Source organism: Lutra lutra, chromosome 7 (genome assembly GCF_902655055.1).
Source record: "Lutra lutra chromosome 7, mLutLut1.2, whole genome shotgun sequence".
NCBI lineage: Eukaryota > Metazoa > Chordata > Mammalia > Carnivora > Mustelidae > Lutra > Lutra lutra.
Genome location: NC_062284.1, coordinates 81,704,436 through 81,721,802, shown reverse-complemented (window position 1 = coordinate 81,721,802; position 17,367 = coordinate 81,704,436).

Sequence of the window (17,367 nt, the reverse complement as noted above, 5' to 3'; positions counted from 1 at the left end):
GGATCTATCTATTTTTACTTTTGGTTTAGGAGTAATGGGAGACCCTCAGGCACTGAAGGAGCACCATGCATTGACTCGTTAAATAGGTTGAGGAAGATAAGGTATATCCCAAAGAGCTAAACTTATTCTCAGGGAGAATTTACTGACTCATTCATTTGTACATTCATTCATTCATTCATTCATCCGTTCCTCCGTAATTCTGTAACTGGGTGCACCTTTAGATGTGCTTCAGTATTTAAGAAGTAGAACAACCAATCTTTAAAAAAAAAAAAAAAGAAGTAGAACAACCAACCTGTCCATTTTTCTGTATGTTCTATGATACCTTTTTTGGTGATTGTAAACTCTTCAGGACTTCATTCTGGTAAGACATTTAGACAACTTGTCTTCACTCTGCAATCTTTCCGAAATTAATAAAAATTGTTTTTTGAATGTTCCTTTTAAATTTTACAGTGTTTTCCTCCCTTCATTTTTCTACTAACATGATATTGAGGCCCTATACCAGCATTGTTTACAATTGTGTGATGACTAGGGGGAAAAAAATCACAATACCTTTATTTTAAAGAGTCAGAGGTCTGCTGATTTTTTTGTACAATTAAGGAAAATATAAATTCCTAATGGTGGAATTAAGGAATCTGGGAGTTGAAGGATGCAAGGATATCTAAGAAAGAACAAAGTGCTTCAACTTCCACTGGCATATAATGACTCTCAAAGCTCTGTCTGCATCCCAGCCTCCATTCTGAGCTTCAGGCCAGACCCAAAACTGCCTTCTGACACTAACCCTCTGATGGTATAGAGGTCTACAAGGCTTATTTCAAAGGCTCAGCATTCAAGTGCTCACGTGCACACACACACACACCCCCTTGGCATTTGCCATCACGAACACAAAATAGCCTTTTAAGAGTGGGTCTTTATGTGGGAACAAGCCAGGTTCTCAGTCTAGATATAGACTCAAGAGCTGTCTCAGTACGTGTTTTCTTTCATGCCTGTTTCTAATGCCAACCAATGCTGCAAATAGCAGCTGATGATTCCAGACCCTCCCAAATGCCTGCAGTGCAAATTAGGACTGTCTTCACCACCTTCCCCGCCTTGATGGCAATTATATGACCTGCTCAGATGACTGATGGATAAACAAACAGAGGACTTTTTGAGGAGCCTTATTTAATAATTCTGCAGAGACTACACACTTGACCCAAACAATAAAACTAGTGGTAGGTAACTTTAGAGTTACTCCCTATAAGCTCACCAGGGTCTGGGTTGAACTTCAGACAATCAACAGTTAGGCAAAGATGGCAAAAGATTACAGTACAGAGACTGACAGATTGCTGATGCTGCTGTGGTCTGGGACCTATCTTTGATGTGTGCAAGGTATTCCTGCTGTAACAAGGGTCTTTTCAATTACACATAATAAATCCTCTCTTGTTTAAACAACTAGGGGATCAACATTGTTCCTTTGGTTTTAGCAAACTGTACAATGAAAAATGAACTCACATGGCCTGGAGGGAGGGAATAAGTCAGGCCTAATAAAAACACTTTAAGAGGTCATAGTGGTTATACATGTTCCACAGGTACCTGGGACTTACTATGACCAAAATCATTTATCATCTTCCTTTTAAAACACCCTGCTCCTCTTCCTATTGCCGTGTCTCCATGACTGGTACCATCTATCCAACCACATCCAGATACCATGTTCTACCATTTCTAAATCCTATTAGGATCCACCACCCCTCGTTGTTGTCAGTGAGAGGAGTTGAAAGCAGGCATTTAGTAGGTGAGGGAAGTTGAAAGATGGAATGGACTACTATGGAGGAGGCAGGTGAAATCAGAAGGCAGGTGGTCATGACCTTCAAAGAGTCCTAGGTAGGGGGTTAGAGGCACAATCACCCTGGGTGAATTCTAAAGACAAAGTGTATATACCTGTTGGCCCCTTACCTGCTACCAACATTCTGATATGTGGGCAGGCCAAGATCATTCAGATGGTTCAGACAGGGAGGAAGAGCAGCAAGCTGAGGTTCATGTTTAAACCCCACAGTTTTCACTGCATAGTAATAGGTAAGTTCATCTGCTGAGAGAGAGAGAGATTTGGGATGTATAAAGGTGTCTCTCTAACTGTAGAGGTCTGAAAGAGTCTCTGTGGGAATGGAGGGGGAATTGGCCAGGGATATAGACACAAGCAGCCCTGAGGACCTCACTGAAGCTGGAGAACACTAGCTTGTAGTGCCGTTATACCCAAGTGCATGGATTTCTTCAGTGTTGCTGAACAGTTTCAGGAGTAGAAGCAGATTGTAGGAGTGATACAAACTTTGCCATTAATAAAGCAGGTGTGATAATTACACAACAAGGTAAGGGGGTAATGGAGAAGCCAATTGATCCATTCATGTTTAGAGAAGACAGGTAGGTGTGATGTTTGCTTTTATGTTTTAACTTGATTGGGCCACCAAGATATTTAGATAAACATCATATTGGATGTTTCTGTGGGAAGGTTTTTAGATGATATTAACGTTTAAATAAATGGACTTGGATTTGTTTTGTTTCTTAAAATTCCACATATGTGTAAAATCATATGGTATTTGCCTTACTCTGCCTGACTTATTTCACTTAGCATAATATGCTCTAATTCCATCCATGTTGTTGCAAATGGCAAGATTTTATTCCTTTTGGTGGCTGAGTAATATCCCATTGTGTGTGTGTGTGTGTGTGTGTACCACGTTTTCTTTATCCATTCATCAGATGATGGACATTTGGGCTCATAGGAAGGGGAAAAAAAAGAGAGAGAGGGAAACAAACCATAAGAGACTCTTCACACAAGCAAATGAGGGTTGTTGGAAGGAGGTGGGTGGGGGAATGGGCAAATGGATGATAAGTATTAAGGAAGGCACTTTATTGTGTTGAGCATTGGGTAATAAATGTAAGTGATGAATCACTAAATTCTACTCCTGAAAACAATATTACACTATATGTTAACTAACTAGAATTTAAATAAAAATTTGAGGGGCGCCTGAGTGGCTCAGTGGGTTAAGCCTCTGCCTTCAGCTCGGGTCATGGTCTCGGGGTCCTGGGATCGAGCCCCACATGGGGCTCTCTGTTCAGCGGGGAGCCTGCTTCCCCCTCTCTCTCTGCCTGTCTCTCTGCCTACTTGCAATCTCTGTCTGTCAAATAAATAAGTAAAATCTTAAAAAAAAAAAAAAAAGGGGAAATGTAAGAAAAAAAATTTGAAAAAAAAATAAAGGAGAGCTGTGATGTTAAGCTACAAGGAATCACCGCCTTAGAACTCATTAAAAAACATAAACAAACAAACAAATAAACAGACTCTGAGTAAAGCAGATTGTCTTCCATAATGTGGAATCATTCAGCGATTGAAGACTTGAATACAAGAAAAAACTGACCTCCCTAAGGAAGAAAGAATCCTGCTCACAAATAGTTTTTGGATTTGAATCGTATCAGCTCTTTGCTGGTCTCCAGCCGACAGCCTTTTGACTGGAATCACAACATCAGATCTTCCATGAGTCTCCATCCTGCCAATCTACCCTACAGATTTTGGATACACTAACCTCCATAACTGTGTGAGCCAATTCCTTAAAATATATCTCTCTCCATGCAAATCAATCAACATGATATACCACATTAACAAAATGAAGGATAAAAATCGTATGATCATCTCAAGAGATGCAGAAAGCATTTGACAAAATCCAACATTCATTCATGATAAGAAAAAATAACTCTAAATCAAGTGGGTATAGAGAGAACATAACACACACGGCAAACCCACAGCTAATTTCATCTTCAGTGGTGATCTCTATGATCTCTAAGATCAGAAACAAGGCAAGAATATCCATTCTCACCACTTTTATGCAACATAGTACTGGAAGTCATAGCCACAGCAATCAGACAAGGAAAGAAAAGAAAGCAAAGTAGAGAGAATGGAAGGGGGGCGGGAAGGGAAGGACATCCAAATTGGTAAGGAAGAAGTAAAACTGTCACTATTTGCAGATGACATGATACGATATATAGAAAACCCTAGTCTCCACCAAAAAAACAAAACAAAAACAAAAGCTATTAGAATAAACAAATTCAGTAAAGTTGGAGGATATGAAACATATACAGAAATCTGTTTCTATACACTATAAATTAGTCAAGAGAAATCAAGAAAATGATCCCACTTATAATTGTATTAAAAAAAAGGATAAAATACCTAGAAATAAATTTAACCAAGGTGGTGAAAGACCTGTACTCTGAAAACTGTAAGACACTGATGAAAGAAACTGAAGATGACATAAATAAAGGGAAAGATATACCACGCTCATGGATTGGAAGAATTAATAATGTTAAAATGTCCATACTACCCCAAGCAATCTACAGATTCAATAAAATCCCTAACAAAGTATCAAGAGCATTTTTCAAATAATCCTAAAATTGGTATGGAACCATAAAAGACCCCAAATAGCCAAAGGCACTTAGAGAAAGAACAAAGCCAGACATATCACACTCCCAGATTTCAAATTATACTACAAAGCTGTAGTAATCAAAACAGTATGTGCTGGCATGAAAATGGACACACAGATCAATGGAACAGAACAGAGAGCCCAGAAATAAATTTATGCTCATATTGTCAATTAACCTAACAGAGGAGGAAAGAATATACAAAGGGAAAAAAGAGAGTTTTCTTCAATAAATGATGTTGGGGAAATAACAGCTACATGCCAAAGAATGAAAAGCAACTATTTTCTTACTGATATACAAAAATAAACTGAAAATGGTTAAAGACCTAAATGTAAAACCTGAAACCATAAAACTCATAAATGAAAACATATGCAGTAAACTCTTAGACATTGGTCTTAGCAATATTTTTTGGATCTGTCTCTTTATACACGGAAAACAAAAGCAAAAATAAACTCTTGGGACTACATAAATCTAAAAAGTTTTTGCATAACAAAGGAGACCATCAACAAAACCAAAAGGTAATCTGCTGAATGGGAGAAGATATTTGCAAATGACATATCTGATGGGGGTTAATATCCAAAATATATAAAGAACCCATAGAACTCAACACCAAAAGATAAACAATCTGATTAAAATGGTCAGAGGACCTGACTAAACATTTTTCCAAAGATGACAGTGAGATGGTCAACAGACATGTGAAAAGATGCTCAATATGACTAATCATCAGAGAAATGCTAATCAAAACCACAATGAGATACCACTTCACACTGTCACAATTGCTAGGATCAAAACACAAGGAATAACAAGCATTGGCAAAGGATGTAGAGAAAAGGGAACACTTCTGCAATGGTGGTGAAAATGTAAATTGTTACACCCACTATGTAAACCAGTATGAGGTTCCTCAAAATTAAAAACAGAAATAACATACAATTCAGCAATTCCAGTTCTAGGTATTTACCAAAGAAAATAAAAACACTAACCAAAAAGATATATGCACCCTATGTTCATTGCAGCATTATTTACAATAGCCAGATATGGAAGCAACTGAAGTATCCATCAATAGATGAATGGATAAAGAAACGAAGTATATATACACAATGAAATATTATTTGGTCATAAAAGAAAAGAATGAGATCTTGCCATTTGCAACAACATGAATGGACCTAGAGGTATTATGCTAAACAAAACAGAAACAAATTCTTAAATACAGAGAACAAACTGGTGGTTGCCAGAGAGGGAAGAGGATAGGGAAGTTGGTAAAGGGGATTAAGAGGTACAAATTTCCAGTTAAGAAAATAATTAAGTCATGGGGATGTAAAGGATAGCCTGGAATATAGTAAATAATACTATAATAATTTTGTACAATGACAGATGGTAACTACACTTACCATGGTCAATATTTTGTAGTGCCACTATACTGTACACCTCAAACCAATATTGTATTTCAATTGATAACTTCAATAATAGATTAATAATCTAGAGATAGATTAATAATAATCAATAGATAGATAAGTAGATATGGCTACATCCACCTTTCTATCTACCTATACATACTCATACCCTATTAGTTCTGTTTCTCTGGAGTATCCAGAGAAGATAAGTCCAGAGAGAGGGAAAGGACTGAGTTAAGAGATATCAAGGCATTGGAAGTCCTGACAAGCAACTTTGTGAGGATAAGGGAACATGAGAACAGAAAGGACAGTTAAGTTACTACATTCAGAGTTGGGAGAGTTTAAGATTTCAAATACAGAGTGGATGTAAATGAGAACAAAGTCAGAGAGCTGAAGGCAGAGAATGTGGAAAGTAAAAAAACCTTTGGGACTCAAGAGCTGCACATTAAAGCAGTACACTCCATGAGCATGAGGCCTGGAACGAAGAAGGAAGGACTGTGAGCCAAGGCATCAGGAGACAGGCAGGGCTGCCTGCTAACATTTTCCAGTGGCTCCTTATCATCTGCAGAGAAAGTCACCTTCACATGGAGGGAAGCTCTTAGTGACCTGGCCCTTTGCACCTTTCTAGCTCACCTCTCCTCAGCCCTGCTCCAGCCACAGTGACCTCCGTGTCTGTGGTCTGGAAGTTGACTAAGCTCTCAGCCTTCAAGCTTTGCACACTCCATGCTTCTTGCCCTTCTTGGAAGGGCAATCCACTTCTCACCCCACTTGTCTTTCTCCATATTGGCAGTTTATAAGTAAACCAAATGAATCCTCACCTTGACAACATTCTTAAAAAACCAAAGACCAATCTGAGCAATAGTCTCTTAAAAGATCAGGAACATTTCTTCCTACACTCAGTGCTTAGGTACATCTTGAATGAAACAAATTGCAATTTTCTGTGGAACTGCAGGTTCTACAAATCCTTTAAAAAATTTCAGACCACACAATCCCAATCACATCCCAGAATTTGAGCTTTCTAGATTTGATTAAGGTAGCATCAGAAAACTGTATTAATCACCTGCAAAGATGACAGAGCCAGCAGCAGGTGGCAACAGGTAGACTCACTTCCAAACTCTTAATTTTTTGCATACCATTGTCCATTGCCCTCTCTCTTCCAATTTCAATGTTTAGTGTGGGTACATGCTTTGTGCATTGATTTCTTTTCCTATTCTTGACTTTCCCTCTACACCCTCTGTTGAACCTAGTGCTTTATTTAAAAAAACTTGAACTTGGTTTTTACTTTTAAAGCATGAGATAGTTCAATAAATAGAAGTTTGGATGGATGTTCATCAGTTACACTTGATTCATGGCTTTCCAACTGATATCTGGATCAGACACTCTGGCAGTAAACTTTAAGGAACCAGGAACTCTGAGTTCTTTCCTTGGCTTGAGAAAAATTTAACCCCCTTTGCTCATTTTCTTCCTTTCATAAAGATTGTATGGGGATGGGGAGGGACTTTAGGGGACTGGAGTGACTCCATTCTAAGTGACTACCCTTGTGTGTTTGCTCACCTTCCCAGACCATCCTTCAAGTCTCCCCAGTAACTTATACAACAGCATCATTAAACAGTCAGGGTCTCCCACAGGTGGCCCTTCTTTCTATAATTAAGGAAGCTGAAGCTCTTAGGGGTAGAAATAAACTATGATTTCAATTTTCCTTAGACTAAATGCTCTCCTTCCTTAATAAGCTTCTCCTCATTCACAGTGAAATTGAAAACACAGCCTTTTCCTGATGACCAGATGGCCCAGCAAATTTAATCACTTCAAGCACTGCATACTTCCTTCCCACCACCCTCCATGGTGGGGAAACCAGAGGCACACTCCTTATTCCTCCCAGATGCCGACGTCTCTTGAGTGCTTGCCTCAATCATTATTTTTTAGAAACCAGAGCAATGGAGTTGGGAGAAAGCAATATTTCTTTAAAGTCATAAAATAAAACAAATCTTTCAGAGGAGAAAAAGAGTAAGTGAATAAAACAAATGAGCCAAAGTCATATTCTTCATTAATATTTAACTCAACAAGGATGCCACTTACATTTATTCTAACTTATCTGGTATAGTTGTGTTTGAATTAAAATTTCCCGTCAAATTCATATCAAGGTCTTCGGTGAGTACAGCAAAGAAATTCTGATGGATAACATAGGGCAATATGAATTGAAGCTTACTCACATCAGTTGATATCCACTTAATACTGTGGACTGTTTCAGCTAATAAAAGCTTATCATGATTCCTGAGTTTCTTTGGGTACATTTTCCTTTTATAGTCTCACATAGGTAAGTTTATTAAACTTTCTAAGCCTGTTTCTTCCACCTGAAAGAAAAAATGGGTACCTTAGGCTTACCAATATATGAAAATGATAGAAAGAAATTCATGTTGGTATGGCACATTCCAGAACAGACAAATTTTTAAAAATATTTTATTTATTTATTTTTGAAAGAGAGAGAACAAGCATAGGCAGGGGGAGGGGTAGAGGGAGAAGTAGACTTCCCCAATGAGCAGGGAGCCTGATGGGGGACTCAATCCCAGGACTCCAGGATCATGACCTGAGCTGAAGGCAGATGCCAAACAACTGAGCCACCCAGGCACCTTCCAGCACAGACAAATTAACTATACCAAAGGAGGTTCCCCTGCCCCCACATTTTGCTCTCTCATATCATCAGGAAATCAACCCTCACCTCCTTCCTCAAACCAATTTTGAAGATGGTAGCTAATGCTCTTATTTACATGGGAATTGATAACTCCTTCACTTACACCTTAAAATAATAGCATGTTAAGGTTGCTGTGAACTGTCAAGGAAAATTAGTTTGTAACAGGGGTTTTTATGAACAGAATTTTGTGAAGTGAAACCAGAACTGAAATGGCATCACCTATTCTGCTTTTGGAAAATACGTTCTTAGAAAATGTGCAAGCAAGTCACATCCACACTTGTTTCTAAAAGCTCAGGACACCAAAGTGTTCTAAAAAGCATGGCAATAAAGCCATCATTCAGAAATAAAAGTGGATTATACAGGTTCCAGACGAAATGCTTAGATGGCAGATTTTCTTCTCTTTCCAGTACCTCATTTTATAAAAAAAAGCAACTTGACTTAATAGCTCCTGTGTCTTATTCTCTACTAACAGGAAGTGATTATAATGAATCTCCATTTTTTATATTCCTTGCAAAATGTAATTAACTGGAAGCCTTAGGCAGATACAAAAATCTTGTTTATACAAAAATACCTCCCCAGAAAGGATAAGAAATCTCCCTGATTCAACAGGAAACAATTAGTCTCTAATTCAAGTCAGTAAAAACTTTTCTCTCCTCAACACAAAAAGATATAAACTAATGAAAGGTTTTGATATTTTTGCTTGTTGGTGATTTAGGCACACTAGTTATAAAAACTGGTTGGTGTGGAAGGAGACTAATGTTAAGTGTTTCAAGTGACAGTCTGAACACTAATTAAAGAATAAGGAGCTAGGTTCAGAGCCATGTTTTTTCCTCTTTCAAAAAACACATTGAGCCTAGAATTTGAACTAAAGGGTCACAGAATATTTACTTTAAAACTTTCTAGTCAGTGGAAGAAACACTTCCTTGGTGCAAAGGCACAAACATGACCTAACATTCCCTATAAATCTTGAACAAGGAAAATAGGATGTAATGGGGAAAAAAAAAAGCACCCAGATTTTAGTTCCTAAAATAAACTTTATGCAATCACAGGAAGCATTTAGATCCCTTTTTTTTTCCTCCTCTTGCAGGAAAATGAAACAATCTCTGGGTCACAGGAAATAACACAAGTTTTAGAAAATCCCTGCGGTATGAGAGAAAAAACTTCAAGTAGATCTTTTCTGAGTCCCATAGATGACGTAAAGGACAACAGATGTTCAAAGACTCAGGGACTTCAACAAGAAGTAATTGGTTTGTACTGGCAAGAGGGACAACTCCAACTGAGGTGCAGAAAAATAGGACAGCAGAATTACACACACAACACTACAATCAATACTGTCTGCACACAACTAGCTCTGGGCTTCATTTTGGAAAAAGAGCAACTGCAAGAAGAGTAATGAGGGCAAGAAGTGCAGAAAAAAGAAGGGACGGGGGAGGATTGGGGAAAGAAGAGAAGGGATGGGACTATTTTATTTTAGGTTCTTGGCAGATTTTACTAAAACTGAGTAAAAATACAGACATATCAAGAATTGATGGGACAATTTCAGAAAAATCAAGAATTCATAACTGCAGATATAACACATATGCAAAAATTCCTATCATCATAATATAACTGGGTAGAAGAAAAGGTTTATAATTTTTTTTTTTTTTTAGATTTTATTTGACAGAGATCACAAGTAGGCAGAGAGGCAGCAGAGAGAGAGAGAGAGGAGGAAGCATGTTCCCTGCTGAGCAGAGAGCCCGATGTGGGACTCCATCCCAGGACCCTGGGATCATGACCTGAGCCGAAGGCAGCGGCTTAACCCACTGAGCCACCCAAGCACCCCAAGGTTTATAATGATTTAATAAAGTTTAATTACAGGTGTCAAAAGAATAAATTCTGTGAAATCTACTTTCCACCTTAAAATAATTTTCTCTTAGAATATCCAGTTAGGGGGCACCTGGGTGGCTCAGTGGGTTAAAGCCTCTGCCTTCGGCTCAGGTCATGATCCCAGGGTCCTGGGATCGAGCCCCGCATCGGGCTCTCTGCTCAGCGGGAAGCCTGCTTCCTCCTCTCTCTCTCTCTGCCTGCTTGTGATCTCTGTCAAATAAATAAATAAATAAAATCTTTAAAAAAAAAAAAGAATATCCAGTTAGGAGGGTATTTTTGGCATTGCTACATAGGGCACATTGGTAGGCAAACATTTTTATAATCTCATAGAAGTCTTATCAATTAAATCTTTCTCAGGATGAAAGGTTAAAAGTGGTTTATGTAGGGTAAATCAGGAGGAATTTCAGATTTTGTAGAGATTTCTTCTCCATTTGTGGCTTTGATGCAAAAGGAGATTCCACAAAGCCTTCTGAAGACCATCTGTGTGGTGACATTCCATGACTATACCCTGAATTTAACAGGTCTTACATAGGATAATAAAATAAATTGCATTTAGTAGATTAAAAATGCAGTTTTACGTGACTGTAGACTACTAGGTTTTGGCAAGAGTAGTTAGGCAGAATGAATTTTTCAGTCATGTAACAGTGTCAAAACATCTATTTTACTCCCTTATGCTCTTCTATTTATAATCCCACTGCCATCACCCTTCTCCAGACCTGGTTCCCTTATGGTTATACCTGGGATGGTTTACCAGCGGTCTGTTTTCCCTGATTTTTTAATGTCCTTTCCTTGCACGCCCACCCCATCACTGTCATTACCTCACTTTCTACATGTAGCTGGGTCAATTTTTTAAAAATGTGACTTCCATAAGTCACTTCCAGAGCCAGTTTCTAAGTAACCTTACAGAGATGGCTGACTCAAATGTGTGCATGTGCTTTAATGCAAATTGTAGCATTATACACACACTTAACAATACAATCCAGTTGTCATTCCATTCAGAATATATAGGGTTGCTTTGTTCTTCTATAATAGTTGTACTATATTGTATAGCTGCTCTACAATTTATTTAACAAGGCTCTGAAGAAGGAAGATGGGTGGTTGGGTGAGTTGAAGGAGAAAATATATTTTTTCTCCAAATTATAATTTTTAAGGTTATATTTTATTCAAAGAATACGTACAAGTGGGGCACCTGGGTGGTTCATTTGGTTAAACATCCGATTTTTGATTTCAGCTCAGGTCATGATCTCAGGGTCATGAGACTGAACCCCATGTCAGGCACTGTACTGGGCATATGGAGAGTACTTGAGATTCTCTCACTCTTCCTCTGCCCCTTACCTGTCTCTCTCCCCTTTTCTCTCTCTCTTAAAAAAAAGTACAAGTGAGCAAGAAATAAAATAATACCTATGACCCCACTCAATCTCCCAACTTAAAAAAAAAAAAAACAACTAGTTCACCAAAACTGTAGCTCTCTTTGTGTTCCTTTCCTGCCTCATCCCCCACTGATACCCTAAAAGTAATAGTTACTTGATTTTAATGTTTATCATTCTCACAGGTTTTTAGGAAAATTTAATCACAAGTATATATGACTATTATCATATATTACTTGAGTTTTTTTTGAACTTTATAAAATGGTATACCATAGTCTTTCATAATTTGCCATTTTCACACATTGTTTCTAAGATTATCCATTTTTATAAAGAGCTGCAGTTCATAATCACTCCTGCATAATATTCTACTTTGTGACTATACTACAAGGGATTTATCCACTCTTTTGTTACTGCACATCTGGTTATTTGCAGATTTTTGCTACTCTGAATAGCACTGCTATGATCATTCTCAGATGTCTACTGGTGCACATGTGCAAGAAATCCTCTAGGAAACACCCAGAACAGAGTAGTAAGTTATGTGACTGTAATACTAGATCAACATGTTCTCCAGAGTGGTTGTTTACCACTTTATCAGCAATGTCTAAGACACATCCCTTTCAACACTTTTTGTAAGACTTTTAATTTTTATAACCCAGTGCCTACACAATGGCACCTCATTGGTTTTGATTTGTATTTTTCTGATTACTATTGGGATTGAGTTTCTTTTGTTTACTGGCCATTCAGATTTTCTCTTCCGTGAAATACCTGTTTTGTTTCTATTGCCCAATTTTCAATTAGGTCATCCTTTTTTCCTTATTTATTTGTAGTTGTTCTTGCATTATTCCAAATAACTCAATATAGGTCCTGCAATATGTTCTCTCCATTTATGGTTTATCTCATTTTCTGTATGTCTTTTACTGAAGAGACATTCTTAATTTTAATGTAGTCAAATTTATCAATCTTCTCTTTTATGATTAGGGCTAAGGTCACAAAGGTTCCATATTTTCTTCAAAATTTTATAATTTTACCTTCTAAAGTTGATTTTATATGGCATGAGGAAGGGATACATTCTTTTCCATATAGATAACCAGTTGTCCCGGCACTGTTCCCCCATCTGCAATATCCATTTTGTCATAAATCAAGTGTTCAAGTATGTACAGACTGTTTCTGGGCTCTCTTATTTTGTTCATTTTCCATTCTGTATTAACAACAAACTGTCTTAGTGACTATAAATTCATAGTAACTTTTTGGTTTTTTTTAAAAGATTTTATTTATTTATTCGACAGAGAGAGACACAGTGAGAGTGAGAACACAAGCAGGGGGAGTGAGAGGGAGAAGCAGGATTCCTGCTAAGTAAGGAGCCCGATGTAGGGCTCGATCCCAGGACCCTGGGACCATGCCTTGAGCCGAAGGCAGACGCTCAATGACTGAGCCACCCAGGCTCCCCAAATTCATAGTTAAGTTTTGATATCTGGTAAGGCAAGTGGCTTTCCTCCTCCTCCTCCTCTTCCTTCTTATTTTCTTATGTAGGACTTTCTCAGCTATTCTTGCATCTTTGCTCTTAATATAGATATTTCAATCACATTGTTAGGCTTTATTAAAACGGACAATTATTTTTCATGTGATGCCTTTTTATACCTTTTACATTTTGTCTGGAAGGCATGTATTATAAATAAAAAATAACTTTAAAAAAAATCTATGACTTCCCATTGTGTCAAGGTTAATCTGCACTTCATGTCATTTAAGGCCCTCTGTAATCTGATCAGTTTTCCATCCTATTATCCATTACTTCCATATAGGAAATAACATCTCTAAATAGGCTAGTTTTTCTAAAGTTCCCTCTTGTAAACCATAGTCAACCCACTTATATCCCATCCTTCCTCATATTATTTCCTCATATTAAACTACCTACTCTTCAAACCTGATTGCAGATCTTTCTCCAATCTAGTTCCCTAAACTACTAATGTACTTAAAGTCAGAGTTAGGCTCTTACTAGTTTTCAATTTTATTTGTGATAGTGTCCTCAATTAAAGTATGAGTTTCCTAGGGGCAACTATGGACTATAAAAGACTTGAAGAAATATTTTTGATGGGCTCTTTTCCATGTTAAATGGATTTTAGACTAATCACCGTTGTCGACCTTTGGGTCCAGTCACAATAAGGCCTTTTTATTTGGATATGTTGTCTTGCTTTTGTATTTGATCTAGGTGGGTAACCATGATTAGTAAACTATAAGAGAAAACCAGTGCTTAATGGAATTCATTTACAATGGGCTTTTACAACATAATTTGAAAATACCTTCATCAGCAGAGACAGCCTAATAACATGTTCTTGTAGTAGCTTACAATGTATCTGTATAGCTCTCCATTTGAAGAGATGATAAAGAAACAAGTGTGTGAACCATAATTAAATCCATTAGGCACAGTGTGAGAAATAATGTTTAAACAACAGTTCAACAGTAGCAACACCCATATTCTTCAAAATCTTTCTTAATACTTGAAACAGATAGAGTTGAAGGTAATTTATTGCTCCTATTTTATTTCTCAGTTAAAAGAAAAAAAATTAGGGCATCTGGGTGGCTCAGTTGGTTAAGCAACTGCCTTTGGCTCGGGTCATGGTCCTGGAGTCCCGGGATGGAGTCCCACATCGGGATCCCTGCTCAGCGGGGAGTCTGCTTCTCCATCTCACCCTCTCATGCTCTCTCTCTATCAAGTAAATAAATAAAATCTTTCTTAAAAAATTAATTAATTAATTAAAAATCATTATTGCTTGACAGAATTCACTTTGTAGAAGACAATTAATGTTGCCGTAAATGCCCAAACAAATTTGCAGTAGTATAATAATTACCAAAGGCATAGGGTATGTATGAATGAGAAGAAATAGAAACCAATAACTATGAAATTTTAAAATATTTACACAAGTGGTCCCTTGGTGACTCAGTTGTTAAGCTTTTGCCTTCAGCTCAGGTCATGATCCCAGGGTTCTGGGATAGAGCCCCACTTCAGGCTCCCTGCTCAGTGTGCAGCCTGCTTCTCCTTCTCCCTCTGCTGTTCCCCCTTCTTGTGTTCCCTATCTCGCTGTCTCTCTGTCAAATAAATAAATAAAATCTTTAAAAAATAATAATAAAATAAAATATCCAAGATTACAAATAATAAGGAGCAAGAAAGTAGTTTGAAAAAAATCTTCAAATAAATGACCACTTTTTGTCTTTTTTTTTTTTTTTTTATCAAGGGATATTCTTCTTTGTATTAAACATCTTTTATGTATTAGCCAACTTATCTGTTGTTACAAACCTGACATTCCTGGGGATAAAAGTCAGCTACTTTTCAATTAATACATTAGAAGTATGGCACATCATTATTTATATAGGTCATTCCATTTCAGAGTTTAATAAGATTTTCAAAGCACTGATATGCTTTACACTGAAGATTGGATTTAAATGTTATTTAAGTAAAGGTTTCTGATTAGGAAAGTGGTCTATGACCAAGTTCTATTATCATTGTAGTCTGTGGAAACTTTAAGCCAAATTATTTAAAAATAGTTTTAAATGTGAAAACAATTTGCTGCTTCAGATCACACAATAGGATGTGGCAGAAGAAAGGAAAGAAAGCAAGTAATTGAATTGATTATCCTTCAAGTTTCAACCTGAAATCTAAACATCAATATTCATCCAAACGAGCTTAAGAGAGAATATTCATCTAGTTTTCAACAAGCTTTATTTATTTATTTATTTATTTATTTATTTTTTAAGATTTTATTTATTTATTTGACAGACAGAGATCACAAGTAGACAGAGAAGCAGGCAGAGAGAGAGGAAGGGAAGCAGGCTCCCTGCTGAGCAGAGAGCCCGATGCGGACCTCGATCCCAGGACCCTGGGATCATGACCTGAGCTGAAGGCAGAGGCTTAACCCACTGAGCCACCCAGGCGCCCCTCAACAAGCTTTTTTTAGATAGAAAAAAAAAATCAGAGTTTGAAAAAGGGATTTGAAAATAACCATATACGAAATTGTGACATGTTAGACATTTGAAAAGGGTTATCTTCTTATAGAAATACTATTCTGAAAAGTATAATCTAATATCAGAAAGCAATTCATTAGTACCTAATTTTTTTATAACTTTATTGTGGTATAACTGATGCACAATCTACTGCACATATTTATTTACTAAATATTTATTTATTTTAGAGAGAAAAGGTCATTCAAGCACGGGGAGGGGCAGAGGGAGAGAGAGAATCTCAAGTAGGCTCCCTACTTAGCGCAGAGCTTGCTCTCATGACCCTGAAACCATGACCTGAGCCAAAACTAAGAGTCTGCTGCTCAACCAACTGAATCATCCAGGTGCTCCAAACTGCACATATGTAAAGTGTACAAGTTGATTGGTTTAGGCCACAGTATATAGTGTGAAACCTCACTAAAATCAAATTATTGATTCCCAAAGTTTCTTTATTTCCTTTTTAATTCTTTCCTCTCTCCATCCCTTTTCTCCCCCAACATCTATTTCCAGTCAATCACCGATTTACTTTTCAAGTAGTTGAGTATGCATTTTCTAGAAATTATGTAAATGGAATTATACAGGGGTACCTGGGTGGTGGAGTTAGTTGAGCATGGGACTCTTGGTTTCTGCTCAGGCTGTGATCTTAGGGTTGTGGGATGGAGCCCTGTGTGGGATTCCGTGCTCAGTGAGGAGTCTGCTTGTCTCTATCCCTCTGTTTCTCCTCCAACTTACACTCTTTCTCTTGCTCACTCTGATTTTCAAATAAACAAATGAACAAATAAAATCTTTGTGGTAAATGGAATTATACAGGCTCCACATTTTTGTCTACTGCTTTCACTCAGCATTGATTTATTAATATTATATCAATAATTCATTCCAGTTGTTTCTATGAAATACTCTACTGCATATATAGAGCAAATCTGGTGTGTCTATTTACCATTTGGTGCACATATGAATTGTTCCCAGCTTTTGGATATTATAGACAAAACTGGTAGGAATATTTATTCAAAGTTAAGTCTTCAAGGGATATATGTTTTATTTCTCTTGGGTAAATATGTAGGAGAACAGTTAGATTGTAGTTAGTGCATGTTTAACTCTTTTAGAATATGCCAGACTGCTTTCCAAATGTAAATGTACCATTTTATATTTCCATCAACAGTGTATGAGATAGAATTCTGGTGGATCCCTATCATCACCAAGAGTTGGTGTGGTCAGTCTTTTTCACTGTAGCCACTATTGTGGCTGCATAGTAAAATCTCATTGTGGGGTTTTGTTTTATTTTGGGGGCTTTTGGGGCATTTTCCTACTGACTAAAAATGGAGAGTACTTTTCATGTTATTTTTCAGGGGTATCTCTTTCTTGGTGAAGTCTCTAGTCAAATCCTTTGCACATTTTAAAACAAGGGATTTTTCTTTGGTCTTTCTAATGGATTGTAAGAGTTCTTTACATACAAAACAACATTTGGATAAAAAAAAGTTTAGATATAAAATCTTTGTCAGATATGTTTTATAAATGTTTTCTCTAAAATCTGAGAATTGTCTTTTCTTAACTGTGTTTTTACACTCTCGTTTTAATTTTTATGAAGTATAATTTAACCTTTTCTTTTATAGTTTTATAGTGATTT